Below are 26328 nucleotides of genomic sequence, written 5' to 3'. Positions count from 1 at the left end.
CAGCAGATCAAATGGCTTATATATTAGCTGTGGGTTCAGCGGATGGTGAAGACGGGGTTATGGTAGAAGGTATTGTTATTTGTTTGCATGTTGATATTACCTTTACCAAATGCCTGGCAATGCTATTTTTGATATTGGTCAAATATTGCTGTATATGCACCTTACATTTTCTAATTAAATCTGTGTTATACAACAGGTTCGTTTTAAACAGATTCATTTGTTATCAACTCCACCACGGCAAGCACAAAAAGAGGAAACAAATCGCTGTAACTGTGTTTCGAAAATGTTACGCTCTTTATGCGTGAGAGGATTTCATCAAAATTTGGTTTGACATATTAGTTTTGGAACACATTAATTTCTGAAACATTAGTTACGGTGGACACTCATTTCTAAAACATTGGTAAGGGAGGACGATCAATCCTGAAACATAAGTTAGGGAGGATACTTATTTCTAATTACAATTTAGGGAGGATACTCATCAATGAAAAATTAGTTAGGGAGTACAATCATTCATGAAACATTTGTAAGGGAGGACAATTATTTCTGAAGTACATGTTAGGATGGATGATCATTTCTGAAACAACATTTAGAGAGGACGATCATTTCTGAAACACTAATAAGAGTGGACGATTGTTTCTAAAACATTCGTTAGGGAGGACAATAATTTCTGAAAAAAGCCTGTGCACACCGACTGGAAATCTCAACGTTTACACGGAACAATCAAAGTGAAAATTTCAACCAAGAATATAGTGTGTGCAGCTTCCCAATGTGTCGCTTTGTGATAAGTAGTCCCAAAGGTGACAACGCGTGACCACGACCGGCACAGTCTTCACTTTGTCAAACCTGTATACAGACTTATCAACGTACTGTCTAGGTATATTGTAGTCTGCACTTGTCGTTGTTGTTACCTCATTTACAGGTTGTATTGGTTATGACTGAAGATGATATTTCACTAGCGTATTTATAATAATAATATCTGATTTAATAGTTTTATCTAAATAAAAGTACATACATAGAATTGTCGATAACGTTGATACTTTCATGTTGATAAAGGTGCAGGTAATACTCCGTTGCGAAGACGACGAAGTTTCAGTACAAGTGGTAAATTGAATAGACTTAACTTCAATATGAAACACATGTTTCCGTCTACTACCAAGAATTATATAACCAGAGAAATGATACCCATAACGTTACGGATGAATTCTAATAAAAATGCGTTTTGGCCGGATGGAATTTTCGGTACCGTTGATGTAAGTACAATGGTTATTTTCTAAAAATATGACACAGGATGCATGTTTTCTAATCTCGAATTATATTGTGGCTTTATTGCACTGTGTTATCTATAAATGTAGTAGCAGACTAGGTTGTGAGGGCGGGATTCATAGCAACATGGCTTATAAATGATTTTGAAAATACTTTATCACATAATGCGCATGTTATCAGTTAGTTTGCCAATGTGATAGGTCAACTAGGAAACGATACTGGATAACAATTACACACATATGGGTATAAAAGAGACAAATGACTCGAAACTTAGAAACGAGTCGTCATATACAGTAAACACCCTACAAACAATAAATACAAAACTAAACCAATCAAAAACAAAACGCAAACCCGTTGTTCCCTCAAAACTTTCCAAGAGCTCCAGAGATTCGGGAAAGAAATTTTTTGATTTGTCACTCATCCTATTGAGGGAAGTAATGCGGGGAATCGCCTGTCAAGCCAATGGGATCAGGTGTTTTCCAATCGATGTTTACGAACTTCAACAGGGGAGAACCTTGTATTTCTAGTTTTGTGAAACGAAAAAGAGACCCACATATATACAGGAGTACTTCCAGCAAGTGGAGAGCATCCCGATCTTAGAGGTCAGACGGATCCCGTCCACGCGAAATGGTCAAAAACAAAAACAAATAGATCTAGGCTCACTTTTCATAATATCGCCGATGACATGGACATCCATTTAAGGTCCTATGTTTTTCTTTACCCGATTTTATTCACATTGATATTGATTTCCATTTTTGAAATACGCTTGTGTGATATTTGTAGATGTATATAGTGTGCAGAGGTGAAAATAGTTCAACATTTTATTAAGTTTGCGATACCCACACCAATTCGGAAATACCTATCGGTGTTACTGATTTTGAAGCCGATTCCGAGAGACTTTAGCGCTTCAATATCAATTTTCAGTGTATATTGATATTGTCGTGATTTCATTTTTACATATGATAAATAATTACAAAATCAGGTTTAATTTAAATTATCTTATACTATACCGATGACTAAAAAAGATCGAATAGCACAGTGAAATATTAATAAAAGATTCACAACATGTCATAATTTGAATAAAACTGATTTATACAGCCTCTTCGTCCATCAAAGACTATAAGGTCATGTTAGGGTCTTAAGTTTGTAAATCCATAAAGTACAACACAGATTTTCAAATATTTTCCCAATGTAATTATACTTTATCAGCTTATTAGCAAATGTAGAAATATTATCTTACATTGTAGTGTTATTTTTCATTGGAATATCATAGTGATATTATTTTATCGTTATTATCATCTTATATTGTTGAGATAGGTTTCATTGTAATGTTATGATTTTGTTGATATTATTTGACATTGTCATTATATGGTATAACATTGTAAAGCTTCAATCAAACTTTGAGGTAACATTATCTTATACGCAGCAGTAATGTCACTGTTATCTAATCGTTATCTCGGTTATTATTTTAACTCTCTTTTACTATTGCAACTCTTTTATTATATAAACCCTCTTTAATAATAATAATGATCTAAACTTACAATGGGAATGATTTTAAAAATGAATCTTTGTATATGATTTTGTTTTCACTTGTTTATAATAAGAATCCCAGTGAGCTTTTCTCTTATGGAATTTGTACTTTATATCAATTGAAATGGTCAAATTCTTTTAAATCGCATAGTGTTTTAACACAATTAGACCATTTAATTGATATAAAGTACAAATTCTATAAGAAAAGTTATCTCGCAATTGCATATTAAAATCTTAAAATTGATAAATTTGATATACAACCCTCCATGCTTTTACATCGATATAAAAGAGTGAAATATCTTCATAATTCAGTATTTTTGCAATTTTTAATAAAACACTAATCGTTCTGTATGGTAGATTCGGGTACGTGAGAAACCCAACCGTAACCACTGGAGACAGAAACACTGCCACGCCGTTTGTGACCCACATATGCTGTCATTTGATGGCAGGTAATGTAAAGCATCATAATCAGACAGAAAGTTGTAGGATGCAAATTAGTTTTGATTTAATTTTATAGAATAGACAATTAAAAGAAAATCAAACATGGTTTTAAAAAAATTGCTTCAGAAATGGTTAAATGATACCGTGTTACAAAACTGATTTTTGACATATAGCCAAGAATAACTGATAAAAGTCCGATCTAATTATGTACCTAATGTATAAGTTTTAATTACTTTGAATAGCTATGCGCTAAATTTTCTGTGCGCTGAAATAAATATGTTTACAGTATTTGCTCTCAGTACCATAATGGTCGTATCCGAACTTTATTTTAGGAGATACGAGTTACAGGATGCAGGGGAATTTGTGATGTATAGATATTGTCCCAATTCTTTCCCACAATGGTACCCCGATCCAACTGTCAACATTAAGGTATGTATTATTTCCTTACCAACAATGGATCTTTCTTTTATGGTTAATAGTACAGTAAGGTTGAAATATCTAATTAACAATCCGAGCACTGAAAGATAACTCTATCAACACCTCGCAAACGGTCCTGAAATTGAACTCTTCGTCGATGGTATATCTGTTATGTTGGCCCTTAATATTTACAGTTTTACTCTTAAGTACTTAGTTTATAAGCAAAGATATATGAAACTAAAAAAAAATATTCTGAACCAGAATCACATACCTTCCTGACTTTAAGACCACCCGTCCCATACATATATTTTCATATTCATATTATACTGTTCTACCAATCTCTGCAACAGATTCATTTGAAAACTATTTCTTGTCGGGAGGGTGGATACCCGCCATTTTGCCCCTGTGGAATGGCAGTAATGGCTGGCCATGATGTCTACGTGTTGGATACATGTGGTGAAACTCGATATCAAGGTTTCACTCGTTGTAAAGATCACATACTCCGTGTAGAGGAAACAGACATAGTAGTCAAAGTAAGTGATAAAGAGAAGTACAGATTAACATCATCAAACAGTGACTATTAAAGATTATCAAAGATTAGGTGATGAAGACGAAATATAAATGCAGTTTGGATATCTATCGCAACTCTAAATTCTTAATTTGAAAATAGGATGGAATCAAATAATGCTTGCCATGTAATTACTAGAAATAGCATATTTTTCGATAGTTCTTTTTTCATTGATTTATCTCAAGTTTGTAGGGAATATTATTCATTTTTCAAGGAAATTATGAAACTAACCAAAACATTTTTGTTCTGCATCCATATTTTGCAACAAAAAAAATACCTCAATATAATAGTAAATTCCGTACCCTTTGAAAATAATAACTGCATTATCATTTATTTATGATTTTGCTGATGCATATGTCATTGAATTAAATTAATATTGCCTTTGTATTTCGTAATATCACGATGGCTTTTTAACATTATAGGTATGGCTACCGCATGGGACTCGTGTGGAAGCGCGAAAGGGTCAGGTAAAGGAATCGTTTTCATTATGGAATGTGTGGGTCTACCCATCTCTAAACGATATCGACAGCAGCTGTGGTTTGTGTGGGTCGCTGGATGACAACTGTGGCAACGACTGTAATGTGTTTAATGGACAAACATATTTTAGCCCTTATGGATCTGATTGCAACGCCCGCATCCAACCAAGAGAGTTCACCGAACAGTTTCGGTTAGTTCCATTTCTTTGCCAGGTCCCGTTTTATTAGTATTCCTTAACTATAAGGAAAGTGTTTAGCTTAAAACAAGACAGTTTTACACAGTTAAAGGAACGTCCTTTAATACAGATTATCACCTTTAAATTCAATAAAGGTTTCCCGCGGAAAACCTGGGGCCTGATGTACAATACTCTATAAGAGTCTTCGTTAAAGGAAGTCACAATAAAAGCAAATTGCAATTTCCTGATTTAATGGAGGAACAAAGTGCAAATTTTAGGTTGTATATATCCAAAATGTTAAATTTCACTTAATACTGGGTTTCGGAAATATATTTAATTACTTAAATATAGATGGGAACATCAGACCGATCTAAATCGCTGAGGAAAATAAGGCTCATCAATTCTATAATGCAGTTTGAAAGCTAATATTCTGATGTAAACAGATAAATGGCGGCACATAATTGTTCTTGTTGCCGTACGCATTTAGTCACGATGTATCTATTATCTAATGGTTTAAAGAATTCTTATTAACTACAAATGTATACACAGAAAACATTCTGCATTCCTAAAATATAGATTTGGTGATAAGACAGGACCATACCTAATTGTAAAATAGTATTTGTGCGATTTATTCAGCTGTGTCTGCGGGTTGTTATTTCACAATTGTGAGTTAACCCGAATTCGTCCTAGATTCGCTTGGCGAGTGTTGTGGAACGCTTACGCATCAGGGACACATGGTCTGATAATACTTTCACTTTTTTCATGGGTACCCATTTTTGTTCGTATTGTGTGTCCTCGTTCAATATGTTTACAGTAAAAATAAAAAGTCATCATTTGTAACGCGGGACGAGCCCCAGCTTGGTAATTCTCGAAATCAACACAAGGAGTCTTACACCATGATCATATATACAAGTTTATTTACATAGAATAAGAAAAAAATACAAACTCATTCACTCTCCCAATCACACTCTCTACTATACTGCATGTATTCTTATATCACTGAATCTACAGTCTCTCCACACGACAGGAATGTCGTTCACTTTACTAAGTGCTTATGACGATTGGTGTCACGATCAGTTAATCTCCGCAATGTTAGTCACACAAATCATTTCATGTTTCACGGTGAAACAGCACAGAAAAATAAACGGCATCTGCAGCATCCAGCAAACGGATTACAATAATGGTCCTCTACTGGCGAGGATATATACAGTGGACAGCAACCACTTCTCCTTTTGAACCGATAAATGACCTTTGACTTTTCTTCCTGGCAGTTGACCTCAAACTCTGGTCGGCCCTGACACTGCATCACTGACGACCTGTGGTCCATTCAGGTTGACCCATTTTCACGTCTGGCGATCATGCGCCCGTCACGTGAAGCCCAATACGATGTCTGACATTCGTGAGTGGACGAACTGGTCACCTGGACAGTCCGACATATACTGTACCTAGGTACGCTCATACACACTCTTACGTAGCCAATAACATTCAAAGACATAAGTAAATATACAGGCGACCGTGACATTATTTTCTTTTTGATTTTTTTTTTTTTTGCTTTTTCTCCTATTGTTGTTGAATAAGGTTTTGGATTTGGATTTTTTTTCACACTTGGTCTTTGTTTTAAAGCGTACTTCCATGTAATAGTCCGAAAATGAACTCAGTAAAAATACATAAAAGCCATTCCTATACATCTTCTGTTTATATCTATATTCCCTTACCTTCGTTGTTTATAGCTGATTCGATATTCAAGGGCTTGATTCCATTATCAGGATTTCCGTGTCAGATGTTGACTGCTGACAGAGACGTTAATAACACAAGGAGAGATGCAGGTTGATGACGGAAATGGTGAAGTTCTATGGTCGATATCATTGTCTTGTTTTCTTGTTTGATATTAAGGCAGGCAATCTCGATGCTTGTTGATATATGCCTAGTAGTTCCGTTGTCACTACCCTAGCCTCATTTCGAGAATATTATCATAATTTTAAACTAAATTTTAACTTCTGCAAAATCAACGACCATACTTGGTCGGGCTGGTGACCACATACTTGTTGCGTCCGAACGGAGAAGGACCACCCTGGTTTATTAGTTTCCAGTAGACATGACCGTTGCATGGAGCCCCTTGACTGTCATGTCACTCCCAAAATGTAATTGTTTTTATGGAAATATTAATTCGTTTTATCGAAATGTTGTTTCGTTTTATCAAAATAATATATCAAAATGTAATTTCGTTGTAACGAAAAATGATTTCGATATAACGAGAAAATATTTCGATAAAACAAAAATACAATTCGATAAAATGAAATATTACTTTGATATAACGAAATAGCATTTCGATTAAATTATTATTTCGAAATATCGAAATAACGAAATGAAATAAGTGTGTGGTATGTCAGTCAAGGGGCTCCGTATCATTGTTCCCGATAGCCGAATATTAAACTCATCATTCAATTGAATTGGTTTACCATTATATAAATGAAATTGTTTGATGTTTTAATTTAGTAGTAGATGAGCTAAACAGCTGTATGATACAGTTTGATTCTGTTTCGGAGTCTGTTCCGGAGGTCTTGAGCTCTGACCCTTACCCCAACCTCTCTCTCTATTTATGCTCCAATTCTATTAGACCTAGCTGTATCTTGGCACAGCCCGATTGACCGAGCTTCATATCAAGAGAATGACATGTCTCGGACTTGCATTTGTCTGATTACATTTCCAAAGGTTCGAGAGGTACTTAAGTCTGTCAAGAATACAGAATATGCGATTATTGTATTACAGTGGTGTTCACTGTGAGTACAGTAACATAATAACGGTTTTATTACCAAGCCACCATATGTTACATACTGATATAATCAACCCTTCAACAGTCAGCCACATAATACTCAATTATGTATCTGGGATGCACCAATTGAAGTTATATATCATATAGCAACAATCTAATTCTCAATTTGTATTGAAAAGTGACACTATTTTGTGTGTTATTCTATAAACCTTTCAGGGTGTCTGCAGCGCAGTCATTATTCATGCCACTACAGTTCGACAACATCGCCTATATCAGCCCGAATCATTTTAGACCAGACAGCCCCAGCTTCTGCTTCTGTGGACATCGACAGTGGCCTGGAGATTCGAACACCTGCTCGTGTCAGCAAACACATTGGTGGGGTGACGAAAAAGATACGCCGTGCGATCAATACGAAGAGATACCGCCAAATCCGAATGCTGTATCATTTACGGAAGAAGAAGAACATGTCCTAGTAAGAAACCAATCAAAGATAAAATATCCCTTTTAATGTTCCAAGTTTAAATGCATTGGTATATAATATATTGTTTTATATTACGTAATCTACTTTTAATTTTACAGAAAAGAATATCGCTGTCAACCAGTTTTATTTGCAGAATCGCCCCTTGATAGTTTACAAGCAATGTATTTACCCCTACGACGAAGATAGAAAGTCTGTGGGCGTTCAGAATTTTTCATCAAATCTATGTGAAACTCTGTCGGTGTAGTTGTACAAATTGTTTTATTTTTCGATTCGCATACTTCTGTGTCATTCATGCCCCCTTTAACAATGTTTGTAGACAGAATCTTGTTCAGACAACCCCTCCTATAGTTTTGATCTATTTTTTGCTCAAAATGCACTGATATCGTCTGAAAACACTGATGAATACACCAATGCCCCGTTTCATAGTTTTTTGGACTTTTTTAAGGACAACTCTTGCAGCAGTTTTTGAATTTTGCGATACTTTTGTAGTCAACACACATGTTCTCTAAAGGTTTTCACATATGATAAAAAAAATAAAATAAATAAAAAAATGAAATAAAAAAAAGAGAGAAAAAAAAGAGAAAAAACCATTGCGAACGGACCAGTAAAACGATTTTGGCATCTTCGACTTCACTTAGCTACATGAAAGACAAAAATGGTTATGTTGGAAGGACAAGGCTCAATGGATTTATTTCTGGTCCTGGCTGTTTAAAGGAAATGTTACTTTAGCTTGTTGCATGACGTAAATAACCCTTTGTTTATTTCTCTTTAAGAAAGGAAAATGTTTCGTCAGTAAGGATAGTATAAGTTCTGTATATGCGCCAGGATTCAACAATTCATGCATATAGAATTAATGTCAAAATATTTCAACGTGTTTATTTATATATGTTAATCAATGAAACAATAACTTGACAGAAAGAAAGCATTTCACGTGTCAGATGCTGTATTCACATTTTCCATTAATGGAGAAAGATGTTTCCAATGTTTAGGCTTGCAATAACTACCTATTAAATGCATTTTCTACCTGTTATTTAATTTGCTTTAGTGGATAAAATTATATTCAATAACAAATACTATACACCCTTCTCTATGATACTAAATCATATTATTTTCTTTTAAGGCGACACCAGCCGATTGTGAAATAATGATAGCTAAACTGATGACAGAATTCCCCTCCTGTCCCGAACCTGTGGAACAGCTACAAAATTGCAGAGCAGATATTGAACTAGATGTACGTTGATATATAAAACTGACGTTACAAAGTGTTCCACTTAATATGGCGCCAGTTATATCAATAATGTAGCAAGCAGTCTTCATTTGATTCATCAGTATTAGTTGTTGCCTTTAACTTAAAGACTTCATTAAGCCTTAAAATAAATGATTTAAACTATTTGACATTAATGAATGAAGTTAAAGAATATATACATGTAATGATAAATTAATTCACTTCATTCGTTTAATAAATAAATGAATGTGAACGAATAGATTAATTGAATGATAGTATGTTAATTGATTTAAGAATGAATGAACGTCAAAATGTATTGATGCATAAATATGTCAACTAAGACATATTGTCATTCATTCGCTTTAAAGCAACGAAAGATTGAATCAATAAATAGAATAGTGAAATATGTACTTTTTAAAGAGACAAACACTCTGCCAGTCTTTAAGCAATTGTGATTCTAGGGAAACAAAATAATTACACATACAATTGTAGATACGTCAAATAGGCTGTATCGTTTAAGGATACTGATGGGTATATCGTTTCTTCTTCTTAGAAAAAAAATGAACAATGAAATAATGTAACATCAATTACAATCTTTTTAATTGAACGTTATTGAATGAAGTTATGGTTAGGGGTACATACTTATTCAGTGATTTGTTACATGACAAGAGCGTAAGAACTGTACGAAGTGAATTTAATATTGAATAAAACAATGGTTTTAATATTAGTCATTTTTCTTCGAATGATAATGGTAGTTCTAGGTTACCAAACAGGCATTAAATAAAACAGTTCATAAATTATAAGATTATGTGGAACAGCATACAGTATGTATTCCACTAATGTAGAAAATATCTCATATATGTGTGTGTTCGGCAGAATTCTCATTAAAGCTGACAGTGCAAGTTAAAAAGCATCTAATTGAGATTTAAAAAAAATAATATATGTACAGATTTCCAAAAATCGTTTCCGAGACATTCCCCAGTTATGGTAGTGTCGTATCTAAGGACGGGCAGACATTTTTCTTTTTTGTTATGCGTGGATACAACCAAACCGCCGCTGCTATAAAAAGAACGTGCTTCGTCACACTCGCATTCACTCTAACCTCAGGTGTTCACGGTGGCACACCTGTATCACCTACACTACATCTGTACATCACGTGACCTACAACTGTATTCGCGAACGACATCAAACAGACGAAGCACTTACCTGTAACCTCAGCAGAAAGATGGTCAGTGTCTCTCAGTTTATCTTTCAAATCTTGTTCAAAATAAAATCTCCAAATAAATGCTGAAAATGCATAACGAATTAATCCGAAATACTCTATCCATTTTCTCAAGTGTTTTTCGTGGGTGCAGCCATTTCGATAACAAGTAAACAGTCCGAGGAGTTCCAATTTTTACTCGCGTCTACACTAGCACTCGGAACTCCTCGGATGTATTCATGTTGTCTACACTACACTACACTAGGGCTGTTGTAGTGCAGTTTTATCACGCTTTAATTGCGTTATGACACGTGCACAAATGATACGAAGACACAGAAAATATATCGATGGAAACTATGGATATAATACTGTAACAGTTGTAAAGACTCAGGTAGGAGTTCTGTTTATAATTTTATTAGGTGCATGTTTTTGTTGAGGCCCAAATTTATTGTATTGTCAAACTTTTCTTTTCTTTCTTTTATTGTAAAATAAAATAAATATTTATTTATATATATAATTACCTCTTCAAATTCCATATCCAAGTTCTACAATTGCGTACAATGAAAACAAAAACCCGTTGGCGTGTGTATTGAGAACGTATACTATATAATAATGGAGAGATGTGTCGCTTTGCGCATGTATCGATAGACTGATACTTGTCTCAATGAACGCACGCGCCTTTATAGCGGTTCGTATCCATGCATAACGAAAAAGAAAAATGTCTGCCCGTCCTTAGATACGACACTACCATAACTGGGGGATGTCTCGAAAACGATTTTCGGAAATCTGTACATGTGTTTTTTTTTTTTTTTTAATCTCAATTGGATGCTTTTTAACTTGCACTGTCAGCTTTAATGTTGAATATCTTGCATACAAATGAATGTGCGTGTGTGTTTGGTGTAAGTGTCACTGCTATATTACAGAAGTGTGAAATATTAATAGTGAAACGAGTACTACTATACAGTTGAGTATGATTCTAACTTGAACTATTTACATATTTACATTTCAGCCAATTGCAGGCTTTGAATGGATAGAAAATTCCAAGCACATTCTCGCCGCCACGTGCCAAACCGCTAACGAGGCAGAACGTGAGCCGGTGCCTGCTATAACAAACATGTGTCCACAAGGTTGTGATCATGGTCGATGTGTACGAGGTAGGTAATCACTATGAATATAATCCATATAAACCTCATATTTTAATCTTAACAGTTGAAAATGGCATATGGTGACAATATTGGCAAATCTATTCTGATACAAACTTAAAAGAACAGTCAACTGACCAAGAGAGTTATGCAAGATTTACGCGTGTCCAAGACGTCTTTGATGTCCTCAATTCAAACAGATCGTGGAACTCCACGATTACCATTTAGCACACTCTCGATACTCTCAATTGGCCCAGAGTACACCAAAATGGATTCTGGGATGAACATGGTTGAATCGTAGTGAACGTTTAGACATCTTGTTTCCAAGCCCATCCATACCTCCTACGACAATACATCTAGGTCTCTTGTGTATTGCTATGGTCGTTAAATTTTAGTGACTGCTCTCATCCACGATTACCACGTTCTTCACGCTCTTATATTGTCAAAATTCTTACATCGTCAGCCACTACCATCCGCTGCGATCCCTCAAGATCATTGCGATTCCACTACGCTCCCTCAAAATCAGCTATATTTGGCTATATTGGGCTATATTTCCTCAATATCAACACGATTCCACTTCATATCCTCAAGATTCGACACCACTCCCCTAATGCTCACCATACTACTCTCAGATCGTGGAAAACGTAAACATCATGGCCAAATGTAAACCAAGCATAAAATAATCTATTACATTTTTACCAGTGAAATATCAAAAATTATTCATTCTATAAAAGTGATATTTTTCACTAGTGTTCACTAGTGAAAAATATCACTTTTGCTGATTTGACCAATCAAATTAATGATTAGAAAATACCAAAATAATTGACCAATCAGAAAGCCCGACATATATGTCAGCACCTGGACAGGGGAAACTACTTTTTTTGTTTGCAAATTTTCGCTGTAGGCCTAGTTAGCATACGGGGTAGGTTTTTCGTTGATAAAAAATGTAATAAACAGAATATCTAACAGTGTCTTCAGTAATACCAAAAATATTTCACGAGTGGGGCTAATATTTTGATATTTTTCACGAGTGCGCAGCACGAGTGAAAAATATCAAAATATTAGCCAAACTAGCGAAACTAGCTAATTTCCTATTGGCGTACAGGAACTCTCCACATGCTACTACCAATGAAAGTCCTGCTAAGTTGTTTCTTGGAAGACAATTACCTTCAAGGTTAGACCTCATACGTCCAAACGTCCAGGAACGAGTTGCTCATCAACAAGGAAAGATGATGGAAAAACCTAAATCTTCGACGAGGGAATTTGAATTAGGACAGTCTGTGACGATTCGTGATTATTGTCGGGGAGGAACTAACAAGTGGGTATCAGGAAAAATCACACAGAGAACAGGACCAGTATCATATCGTGTGGAAGTATTCCCAGGAATATTTTGGCGAGTTGGGTTATCTGTCAAGCGAACAACAAACACAACATTATGTGCTGCGCACTCGTGAAAAATATCAAAATATTAGCCCCACTCGTGAAATATATTTGGTATTACTGAAGACACTGTTAGATATCCTCTATATATTGATTTATCCAGGTAATTGATTTAATTCATTCTTCTCCTCAAGCCTTCAATAATTATATCTCTACATAGCTTTAGCTGTTGGCAGGACATGGCCCCTTAAATATCCAGACGTAAATGTTGTGTCTTTTTCCGAAGATCCTATAACTTCTCCATGCGAAGCTTGGCACACTGAATTATAGGTATACGTTGACCCAAATAAGCAATACGTGTATTTTGAACAGTGTTCGAAATGAATACTATTGATGATGATTTCAATTATGATATGAGTTTCATAATATTTATGTAGTGATTATCAACTAACTATATATCATATTTATTGCGTATCGTGTACCAGTCCTTTCTGGATGCGAGCCATATCTTGGCGACACAATTGTCTGTCCGTCAGGCATTATCTGTGTTCGGGACGTAGCTTAATTAATTTACTGCCGGCAGTGCATCTTATTTGAAATCACTTTTCTCATTATTTTTCTCTTGCTTAAATGTAGAATGTAATATTAAACACGGCATATTTTAAGTGTGACCATTTATTATTACTAATTATTTGACATGGCACAAAATGTGTGGAGTTAAAAGAGTATAACATAAAATATCACCGATTATAGCAGACCTTTAGTCAACGTTGACTCGTTCTAGACTTCTGATGTCTTGTCCGCATGGGGAATCCCATTCAAACGTCTACAGTTAATTAAAGATGTATAATAGTCTCCTTTCTGACTTCCATCTTCGCTCCTTCGTATGATTCAGTCAAATCAAAGATATCTGAATATAATTTTTAATAAAACTTAACTCCTTGTAGGGAAATGTGTATGCTATGCAGGATATGGAAACTCGCTTTGTGATACTGCAATTACCGAGAAAGTGAGTCTTCTTCATGCTAGAGATAATTTCTGTGACCGGAAGAAGAAACGATGCAGAAGCTTCAACATATTACCAAAATCAAAGGCATTTGTCCCCGAATTTTCCTACACTGCAAAAATCGATGTGAAACGGGTACGTTTAAGCAAGCACTCATTAATCAGAAACAGTTCGAAAGAGAATACACGGAAAACACCAATTAACTGTGTGTTTGTTTTTAGCAGACCATTTTTTCCTGTATTGTTTACATTTAAACGAATCAAACTTTAGTTTAAAGGTATATGCTAATATGGAATTGGAAAGAATTGTTCTGTCTAAATATCATTGAATAAATGCACAATTGAATATACATCCAATGTGTGCTAATGTATCAAGATAAACACATTTTCCGTCGTAAACATCATCGTTCACATACATGTATGATAAAAATCGAGATGCTTGTGTCCGCATTAGTCAAATATTTCTATCTCGGAGGTGTTAAACAACAAAACTACTAACAGTGGAACCGAAAATGTTGACAGAAGGAGTCGAAAGAGTTTAATTACTAAATATTTGTCAATCTCAACTCGCAGTATAAACATGCATATTTAGGAAAGTTCAGACCAAATTAGAATATTCAAATCAATTGAGAAATATTGAAATCAATTAAGAAATATTCAAATCAATTGAGAAATATTCAAATAATTGAGAAATGATTTATTTAATAAAGTGTCAAAATATTCTAAATGACAACATAACTTGTTCCTAACTTTGGCAATATAAGCCCTAACACTTCTATACCTCGTGATGTTTCTCCCTATGCGGGCTTTAGTTCTTTATTACATAAAAAAACCTATAAAATTTCTCATAGAAATCTAGAAACCAAAATGGGTTTGCAATCCTATATATTTTGTAATTATTTTGTTTAATATTCAACCGCAATATTAAGTTCATAACATCAGCACTATCACATTGAAAATATCCTAACGATTCTACAGATAACGCCGTCCGGGCAACAACTTACGTTGGCTACAGGAGTACGAAAAAAAGGCGATGTGAAGGGTTTCATGTGCCTGAGTGTGGACATGCCACTGATTGAGGGGACACTTTCTCGTTTCTATCGATACGGTTCCGAAGTTAGATATAAACGTTCATCAGATAATAACGAGATAGAACGCCGCATCGAGCTGGAAGACACAAATGAACGAGAGAGGAGACAAGCCGAAACTGAACCCTTGATAGAAGGGATTGAATCATTCGCCCTCGAGTATGTAGTTACTGTATCAACGGACAACGTTACGTTCAGTGACCCGGTGTCTATTTACAACTTCGATGCCACGTGTGTTGGAAGCGTGGATAACGGTGACGGTGATGTCACCTTGTTTATCAAGGTAATGTTCAGAATATAATGCTTATTCGTGGACTCCTTCATTGCTGCACCCCTTAAGTCATTTCTCTCCTGACATTTGATGTATTTTCATCAAGGATATGTTAAAACCATTTCAACTAGTAATAAGTATTTTGATGTTGTATTTTACCATGGAAACGGTGTATTCTTTTTATTCTTGATTTCCATTGCGGTCATTACCTAAAGGTACAATTGAAACAAACAATAATACCATTATCGCTTAAATGAATAGACCAATGAATTATCTATCTGTTTTAGCCATTGTTCTGTTTTCTGGATTTCGAGTGTGTGCCTAATGGAACATACCACATAACTGATGGTTGCAAGTTTTGCCACACTGAGCGGAACCCCATAGACTGGACAGAGGATCTGGACAATATTGGTACGTCACGAGGATTAAAGGTTTCAACCAAAATACAACAATGATTTGTTAAGATTTATGTGGCACGAAATAGTATTGCAGATACGTATTACATAGACTAAAAGTGATTAGCCATACATATTCCAATTATCCATCTATGGTCTTATGTTACAACCCAGTATTATACCCCGACAAGGATGTATGGCCGTATTTTGTTTCCCAAGGATTTCAAATCGTACAAGGAATATGAGAAAACTATTGTTGCGCTGCTTATTTGAAAACGAATATTGTAGTCCGCAGATAGAAATGACTAGCCTAACTGTATTAATAAAAGAGAAAGTTATGATATTAACGAACTTGCAGATGTTGATGCCTTATTCAGAAACTCAATTTATAACGTAAAATGCTAGATGGTCATCTCTAACAAAAACAACAACAAAAAAACCCAATCTGACCTCCTTTGATAACAGCTATGGTGTCAGATACACGTTAATTGAACGCATCGATCATAACGCTTGTTTGGTGAACTGTAATTGTGTAATACAATAATTTATGCTTTAAAGATACATAATAAATAAATAAATAAATTACATAACAGAACAGTACCACTAACGGAACATAGTGTTTTTTTTTTATCTTATTATAGAGTGTATTGAAGTTACAACCATTAGGCAACCTGATCCAGCCGAAAGGTCCCTTAGTATAGCCGTTATAGCAAGCAGTTCCTCGGCTGGGATTGTTGTACTCATTGCGGCCGTAGCCTTCATCATATACCGTATTTACCGCAAATTCGTGTAAGTACACTTTACTAGTGAATTAAAACAAGTCTGATTCGTCGTCAGGAACTGTAAGGAAAAGCCGTTCGATTGTATGTAATTCAATAATACAAATCTTGATAAATCTCTTCATTCCGTGCCATCTCTGTGTATTAGTGTGCAGAAATTTACCTTAAGTCTTCAATACCAATTACAGAATACACCGTTTGCTTTAACCGGATGCATGCTTACATTTGTATTATGTATGTATACTATCTTCAGATGTAATATGCATAATATATTTCCCGAGATCTTATCAGTTCTTTGCAAAATGCAATATTTAATGTATTTTTTAATTTTCTTTTTATGCTATATAATCATTTGTTTTACATAACTCTTTAAGCAAACATTTCTACTTCATTTAAGACTCAGAAATGCAACCTTTCCTGAGACTGCACATACATTTGGACAAAATAATCCTCACTTCAAGCCGGGAGAGTTCCTTCCTGAGAAGAAACATATTATCTGACGACAAATCTCCATGGAATACGTCGTTTTTTAAATGTACCTGCTGTGTGAGACAGCTTTAACTGTTCGATGATGTCGTCATTTTTTCAATAATCGTGACCATCAGAAAAAATTGTGAACGTGCACAGTGACTTATTCGGTTCATGATTATCAAATTGCTGCTTATATAATGTTAATCCGAAGTTAAAAGAATACAACTTTGATTTTTTATTCAAATGAACTCAAAATGTGTTTGTACAGGTGAAATATACATAATTAATACGAGTTAAGTAAACATGTTTGTAAAAGTTAAATATACATTTTCATACAAGTTAAACACATATATTTGCACATGTGAAATATACATATATATACAAAGTTAAAAGATTATTTGTACAAGTGAAATACACATATATATAAGCATTCATATTTGTCAAAGTTTGATGAATACAAACCGTGTCAGACATCACAGCTTAAGATTCACAAGATAATCAACTATTTGTTGGAATATTACACGTTTTTACAGAAAATAAATACACATTTGTACAGGTGAAGCATAATTTTACAAGTTAAACACACATGTTTGTACAGGTGAAATATACATCTTGATACAGGTTATGCTGAAATATTTGTACAGATGAAACAAACATTGATACGAGTTAAACACACAAGCTGATACAAATAAAACATAATAAGGTGATATGGAAAAACCAACATTGTTACAGTTTTCTTATTTTCATGTTATTTATGATAATTTTATACAACTATTAATCAAGAATCATTTATATACAAATATATACTATGTTTGGACTCTTTGTCGTTCTGCATTTCCATCCTAATTAAATTCCTATTAACATTCATTGTTATTACTGCTGTGTATTCATTTCCTGTTTACATGAATCAAAGGATTACTTTAACAACAAATTATTTTAAGTTTGATAAAATTTAAAAGCATAAATATTTAGTATTTGTTAATACTTTTGAATTTGTGTGTTCTGAATAAATAATTTCTCTTTATTTCCAATTTCATAATAAATCACAGTAAAACTTTATCCTATCTAGATTTCCTGTCAGCTGTTGTTTGTGACAAAATTCCAAAATTTATATAATACAAATATAAAAGTATCTTAGGGTTATAACGTTTACATTAGATCGAATAGTGGCAATGATGAGAATATGTACACATATAGATATCACTAATATCCGAAACTAACGCGATAGAAATACTGGGATCAATACAGCTCCTCTACATTTTTTGAATTGTTATAAAAAGGAGCCCTTTACAGGCATATTACTTGTACAGTCCTATTGTATCTTATGTTATAGGCATGTGGACCAACAACAGACTTACGTATACAAAATCTAACTGTAGACTGTTAGTTTATAGTGTAACTGTGGACTGTTAGTTTATAGTGTAACTGTGGACTGTACGTTTATAGTGTAACTGTGGACTGTACGTTTATAGTGTAACTGTGGACTGTACGTTTATAGTGTAACTGTGGACTGTACGTTTATAGTGTAACTGTGGACTGTTAGTTTATAGTGTAACTGTGGACTGTTAGTTTATAGTGTAACTGTGGACTGTTAGTTTATAGTGTAACTGTGGACTGTTAGTTTATAGTGTAACTGTGGACTGTTAGTTTATAGTGTAACTATGGACTGTTAGTTTATAGTGTAACTGTGGACTGTTAGTTTATAGTGTAAGTGTAGACTGTTAGTTTATAGTGTAACTGTGGACTGTTAGTTTATAGTGTAACTGTGGACTGTTAGTTTATAGTGTAACTGTGGACTGTACGTTTATAGTATAACTTTAGCCTGTTAGTTTACCGTCTAATTATGGTCTGTTAGTTTACCATCTAACTAGTTATTCTTGTTATCCATTGTGGAGGGAACGATGTGGCCCAATGCAAATTTTGTGTTCTGAGGCATCGGATGATAGCAGTCTTAGAACAAATATCAGTAATGTTTCCAAACACACGGTTGGTCTGGTCTGGCATTCTACCTCACCTAAAGTGGAGGGGTGGCTCATATCACCAAGCTGTTCGTATAAATAGCCAGGTCAGTTCCCATGTTGTTTGTAGGGGTGGGGGCTATATCAGGTACCCTGAAATAACTGACAAAAACCCTGCCCTTTTTTCCGATGATGTCCATCTGTCCCCTATAGGTAATAGTCTGTTTTTATACCATTTGCAGGAGGGGCTACAATTGTTTTTGACCTCCAGGGGAAGTATGTCCCCTCGGTTTGGTGAATGTTGTCCATGGTTACAAATTACGGCTACCTATGGGAAATGTCTGGTCGTATCCTGAGCATAATTTTATTTTAAGTCAGTGTCTTTCAGTTGTGTATGCTAAAGAAAGGGATGTTCCCCAATCTGAATTTTTGCTGAGATTTCAGCTTTTGCTTTGTTGCTGTTGGGACATTTAGATGGCAGCTGGGTTTTTTTAGAGGTCGCCATATTTCGCCCATGATTTGTTGGATCGGTGTCCTCTTCTTGCTATTTTGCAAAAGTTTTTGACGAATTGGTTCGTCACTTCCAGCTATTTTGAACTTGTGACATTTGTCCCTTCATTTTTTTGTTATTTGCAATAGTTTTATATTGCAGTGTTTTTGGCATTTGGCCATTCAATTCAATCTTTTATATGCAATTGTATATTGCAATTTTAACATTTGACAATGGTTTTGGCGATGTCAATTAATTTATTGCTCCTATTTTTGTTTGAGGTTTAATTTTAGGCAAAGATTTTCAGGGATTTTGACCAGGTGTTTTCCATTTGTTTTCTACCCATGCTAGTTTTTATAGCTTTACTGCTTCTCTGTTGTGGCTGTGACAACATTTCAGTTTTCATTTTTCATGTTGTCATTTGGCAGCCTTCTACTTGGCACTACAGAATGTGGTATTTAATTGAATAGAAAATGACATTCTTCATATATTATACAAAACAGCTTCTGTTAATTGGAATTTTCTGTTCCCAGTTTCCATTTAATTCTAGCTGTAGAAGCCATGGTCATCCTACGCTAATTCATTATATATAAACACTAAACACATTCCATAAGTAATAAATCCAGTGATTCAATCAAATTTATTGTGTTTGTCTTCTATGGGATAATAAGAATTAATTTTCTCTATTAATTCAGTTTATCCTCCTGAAGACGATTTATCTCCCTTGGACCAGTCTTTATAGCTATGCACACGGTGTAATACCCCTGAGTCATAGGGATTGGTCTGAAAACCGGATATGGCAGTGGTAAAATGACAGGTACTGCCCTCTACCGACTCTCTGAACAATATTATAATACACACTAATTTTGCATCTGCTGAACAGAAGATGTGAAAGCATTACTGTAGTTAATTTGGTTCCTGTAAATTAGTCAAAATCATATTATTATTACATCATTTCCTTCTTATTTTATTGTCTAAGTATATTTTTAGCCCACCATCATCAGATGGTGGGCTATTCAAATCGCCCTGCGTCCGTGGTCCGTCGTCCGTCCGTCCCTCCGTCCGTCCGTCCCTCCGTCCGTCCCTCCGTCCGTAAACAATTCTTGTTATCGCTATTTCTGAGAAAGTACTGAAGGGATCTTTCTCAAATTTCATATGTAGGTTCCCCTTGGTGCCTAGTTATGCATATTGCGTTTTGAGACCAATCGGAAAACAATATGGCCGACAGGCAGCCATCTTGGATTTTGACAATTGAAGTTTGTTATCGCTATTTCTGAGAAAGTACTGAAGGGATCTTTCTCAAATTTCATATGTAGGTTCCCCTTGGTGCCTAGTTATGCATATTGCGTTTTGAGACCAATCAGAAGACAACATGGCCGACAGGCAGCCATCTTGGATTTTGACAATTGAAGTTTGTTATCGCTATTTCTGAGAAAGTACTGAACGGATCTTTCTCAAATTTCATATGTAGGTTCCCCTTGGTGCCTAGTTATGCATATTGCGTTTTGAGACCAATCGGAAAACAACATGGCCGACAGGCAGCCATCTTGGATTTTGACAATTGAAGTTTGTTATCGCTATTTCTGAGAAAGTACTGAAGGGATCTTTCTCAAATTTCATATGAAGGTTTCCCTTGGTGCCTAGTTGTGCATATTGCGATTTGAGACCAATCGGAAAACAACATGGCCGACAGGCAGCCATCTTGGATTTTGACAATTGAAGTTTGTTATCGCTATTTCTGAGAAAGTCCTGAAGGGATCATTCTCAAATTTCATATTTAGGTTCCCCTTGGTGCCTAGTTATGCATATTGCCTTTTGAGACCAATCGGAAAACAACATGGCCGACAGGCAGCCATCTTGGATTTTGACAATTGAAGTTTGTTATCACTATTTCTGAGAAAGTACTGAAGGGATCTTTCTCAAATTTCATATGTAGGTTTCCCTTGGTGCCTTGTTATGCATATTGCATTTTGAGACCAATCGGAAAACAACATGGCCGACAGGCAGCCATCTTGGATTTTGACAATTGAAGTTTGTTATCGCTATTTCTGAGAAAGTACTGAAGGGATCTTTCTCAAATTTCATATGTAGGCCCCCTTGGTGCCTTGTTATGCATATTGCGTTTTGAGATCAATCGGAAAACAACATGGCCGACAGGCAGCCATCTTGGATTTTGACCATTGAAGTTTGTTATCGCTATTTCTGAGAAAGTACTGAATGGATCTTTCTCAAATTTCATATGTAGGTTTCCGTAGGTGCCTAGTTATGCATATTGCATTTTGAGACCAATCGGAAAACAACATGGCCGACAGACCGCCATCCTGGATTTTGACAATTGAAGTTTGTTATCTCTATTTCTCAAAGTACTGAATGGATCTTTCTCAAATTTCATAAGTAGGTTCCCCTTGGTTCCTTGTATTGCATTTTTGGACCAGTCTGTCCTGAAAACAACCTGGCAAACAAACAGCCATTATCGTTAAATCTCAACTTTCTTATATAGCTAGGGTTCCCTTGTTTGAAAAGTACTGGAGGGATGTCTCGATTTGCACAGATTAGTAAAATGAAGGGAAAAGTAGAGAAAAGATCAATCTGACATGGAACCTATGAAGATCATTCAATGGTGGGCGCCAAGATCCCTCTGGGATCTCTTGTTGTGTGTTTGATGTTTACTTTCGAAGCTAAAAGCTAACCTGCTGTAGCCATACTGGATATTATAGTGAAACCACGTGTAGCGTCACCACATATAACATACATATACAATAATGGTCACTGAAATATCACATAGTATGCTTACCAAGCAGCGCGGGCGCAGCACAAACGGCAATATAATATGAATAACAAAACATCTCAAGACTGGCTTGACTCGCGCGCTCTCACCGGAAGCTCGAAGACACCTGAGACTTCCTGAATGCCCACGGCATTCCGGCAAGGCGGACAATTACTGTTGGCTCAGTCCTGTTTCACCACAATATAGGTTATCGTAGGATTGGCCTATATAGTAACTTCACTTCGGTTCCGATTGTGTAATTAATACATAACACTGCAAATTGTCGATAAATACGCCAAGTTACCTTGGATTCATATATTCCATGTAGAAGGTAGAAGTATTGAAGTGATGGAAAAGATTGACGAGTAAATATGGACTTCGAAAGATTACCGATAGTGCCATGATTGATTGATTGATGGGGCTTAATGTCCTTGTTCCGGTTATAACCGATAGTGCCAGTTTGTCCTCGCTATTTTTAGGTGGAGTTTTTGTTTGTACAACATACTGAATCGGCCCGGATATTAAATCCGGAAAAAATATAAGTGGTCTAATTTATTTACTCATTATTTTATTTAAACGCTAAAAGCTTTTAAATTTATGCCACTTTGTGTGTAGGTTTTATTAGAAATGTCTTCATTATTTTGTTCGATTTATCAAATGAAATATCACAGTTTAATATTGTATCCGGACATTTGACCCGGTTGCTGGTTTGTGTGTCAGTTTTGCCTTGTGACCCGTATGTTCATTGAGACATTTCGCCCATCTTGTATAACCGGCGCAGACTTTTGTGATTGTAATAAACCTGATCAGAATACTATGCAATTCGATAATTATATATTGGTAGCTATTATCAGAGATGTGTGCTGTTGAAAAAATGCAAAAGTTGCGGTTAACGTGGGATTGGCAGGCTTCTTTCACCGTCAAGTTCGTGTACGGACGTACCTGTTCGGTCAAAATTAAAACAAAAACACACCGGAGTAATACATAATACCGTTATTAGAATTTACCAACAGTGAACACGGCAGGTGAGACATTGTTTTCTTATTCAACAGAACATTTCTGTTTATAATTGGCCTAACTGAGTGTTTTCTAATTCAACAGAACATTTCCGTTTATAATTGGCCTAACTGAGTGTTTTCTCATTCAACAAAACATTTCCGTTTATAATTGGCCTAACTGAGCAGAATTTCTAACTCAAAAAGGGTCGATACCAGTACTAGTATACTATAGTGAAATTTTACAGAGGTACTTCGCTGTCATTGATGATTTCTGATTGTGTAATCATACTGTCTACAAACAAGCATAATAAAGCAAAATAAAAACAGACCTATCTACCATAGTTTTTGGACATTTTTGTAAAGAAGTTGTGAATACTTTATGACAAATGTACATATCATAGTTATAAAAAGAGATATACAGTTTGTCAATCAATCTCTGACTGATGAACATACTAAAGACTTGATTTAAACCAAAATTTTAGGTATGCTAGGCAACAGGCATACCATCACATAATAATACGTAAGTATTTAAACTACAGTGACCATGACCTTTGGTCAGTTGACTCCTTGTTTAATGCCGACCAACATAATCTTCATCAGTGAAAAGATACAAAATCAAACCTTAAATTTTTGAGCTCGGTATGAATTTGATGTGAACCTAACATCTTTACAAAAGTTCATGTAAATCGGTCAATAAACACTGAGTTAAGAGCAGGAAGCCAAACTTGTCAAGATTTGAAGAACAATCTAAATTTCACCTATTGGTTCCCACTTCTCAGGGGGCCAACACCTTGATGTCCGTCCTCATCATTTATACAAAATTTGTTCACCTACAACAATTACAAGCATGCTTCATAGCATAATAATGGACTTAATCCTTTCATTGTGTTATAATTTCCATATTTGGGCCTCAGATCCTCAGATCCCGGGGGGAGGGGCCAGTCCACAGTTGTACAATTTTGAATCCTGCCTCGCCCACCAAGGAATGCTTGAAGTCAAATACCAATTATATCCGATACAACGTTCTAGAGAATATTTGTAACAATATATAGTCAAATTGCTCACTTGGTCATGTCCCTCAGCCCACTGAAAGGGTCAGCTCCATCATTTGTACAATGTAGAATCACCACGCCTAGGGCAGCTTGCAGTCATATATGATGAATGAATGTAGTGCGTAGTTATAGAAAGCAATTCATTTTAGCAATATAGCAATATTACCCCCCGTTGGACCTTTAAATTCAATCAGATTTGAACTATTGGACCTTTATTTGAACTGTTTGACCTTTAAATTCAATCAGATTTGAACTGTTGGACATTTAAATTCAACCAGATTTGAACTGTCGTACCTTTAAATTCAACCAGATTTGAACACAGTTAATGCATTAGTACTACAGGAAAGAAATATTGACCTTTACACCAAAATCTGTGTACATTAACCAGAATACCACTGACATGAAAAATTTCCTAGAAAACCACGGACATGAAAAATTTCCTAGAAAACGAAAGTGTATAACACCTTCATACGGTCCCTAATGTACCAGTGTGGTTTCATTTTAATTGGTCCCCAGTAAGATAAGTAATCTGAGCAATATTTGCCCAAATTTAGTTCTTCTTACCAGGGCAAACGATATATTTGCATCACTTAATTTACTTCATTGAGAAAAACTATCATATTATTTATGTTAATTAGGTCATCATTAAGCTTAACCCCCAGCTAATCCGAATACTTTTACATTTTACAATTAGTTAACAAAGTTCCATTTACGGCAAACGGTAGGGACAACAGAACAAAATCAAAAGTAGATGGTTGGTTTCCCCCTTATGGGCAGAAGATTTAATAGGAAGGTGAATGCATCGGGGCCTAATGACTGGATATTCAGGTGAGAGAAGTTTCCAAAGTTATATTTGTGGGTTAGGCAATACATGTAGATGAAAAAAAAAATCCTAGCCTGTTTTTGTCAGGGTAAGTTAGTTTAGTGAGGGATTTGTTGTAAATTTATAAAAAAAAAAAAAGAGTTCAAACCGGTAGAATTTTTAAATATTCTATTTAAAGGTTTGCGAGATGACTTTCTTCAATATTAGGTCTAGTAGACCAGTGTTGAAAACTCCATTTAAGCAAGACGTTAACATTATCGTCTATGAAAAATCATTTGGTTCCGTGGTTCCTGTAGGTGAAATTCAAAATATGAGGTGTGAACGGATGCCCATATGCATAGATGAAAGTAAAATAGAAAAAACTAAGTCCAATTAACAGTAATTTTTTTGGTTAAAATTCTTAATCTGAAATATGTTTTGGGATGGTTATATATAGATATAAGTATATTCCTGGTGCCATTATGAAATCTTACGAAATTAAAGAGAAATTCAACTCAATGTGGAGCTAAATTGAAAACTTTAACATGGCAAAGTCAATAAACTAAGTTAAACTAATAGTAAATTGATGTTTAAATTCTGAATCAGGCGTGTGTTGCGATGGTTATATAGATACCAGTATATTTTAGGTGCCATTAAGAGAAATTCAGAGTAAAACGGAAATGTTGACGCCGCCCTATCTATAGGTACCACCGATGTCTCGCTTCACGCCTCCATCGCACGCAGGACAAACATGCAAAACCTACTGTTACATGTACACTTAACTGTCTTTTTCTGAATCAGTTCTGCAGAAGTAGTCTTCTAACCATAAGAGTAACATTTGCCAACAAATGGACTGACCAATTCAGACAACATGAAGAAGTTAAGCTTTAACCATGCTACTGTTATAACAACCATAGACTGTTTTCATTAGCCAGGGACACAGTATAGATCCAAAATTCATACAATGCTACACTGTGTACTAAAATTGTCCAAAGGGTGAGATGGATGTCTGTTCTGTGGCAACGGGTATTGTTGGTTTTTAAAGTCTCTGATATCCATCCTTTGGCAGGTAGTGTTGTTCATGGCAGTGGTGTTTGTTGTTTTAAGTCGTAGATGACATCAATACACAACGGGAAAGAATATCAACAAAGACTCACGGTTATTGTCAAGATACATATA

At 35.3% G+C, this 26328-nt stretch overlaps 1 long non-coding RNA gene across 1 annotated transcript; it reads left to right on the top strand.

Annotated features, from left to right (window-relative positions):
* The first annotated feature begins 15730 nt into the window (after positions 1-15730).
* Positions 15731-17839, top strand: LOC117335457. The gene is made up of 3 exons (XR_004534406.1): positions 15731-15848; positions 16474-16621; positions 17009-17839. It is a non-coding gene; the product is annotated as an uncharacterized LOC117335457 (long non-coding RNA).
* The last annotated feature ends 8489 nt before the right edge of the window (positions 17840-26328 follow it).

Source organism: Pecten maximus, chromosome 10 (genome assembly GCF_902652985.1).
Source record: "Pecten maximus chromosome 10, xPecMax1.1, whole genome shotgun sequence".
In the NCBI taxonomy this organism is placed as follows: Eukaryota; Metazoa; Mollusca; class Bivalvia; order Pectinida; family Pectinidae; genus Pecten; species Pecten maximus.
This window is presented reverse-complemented; position numbering and strand designations above follow the sequence as displayed.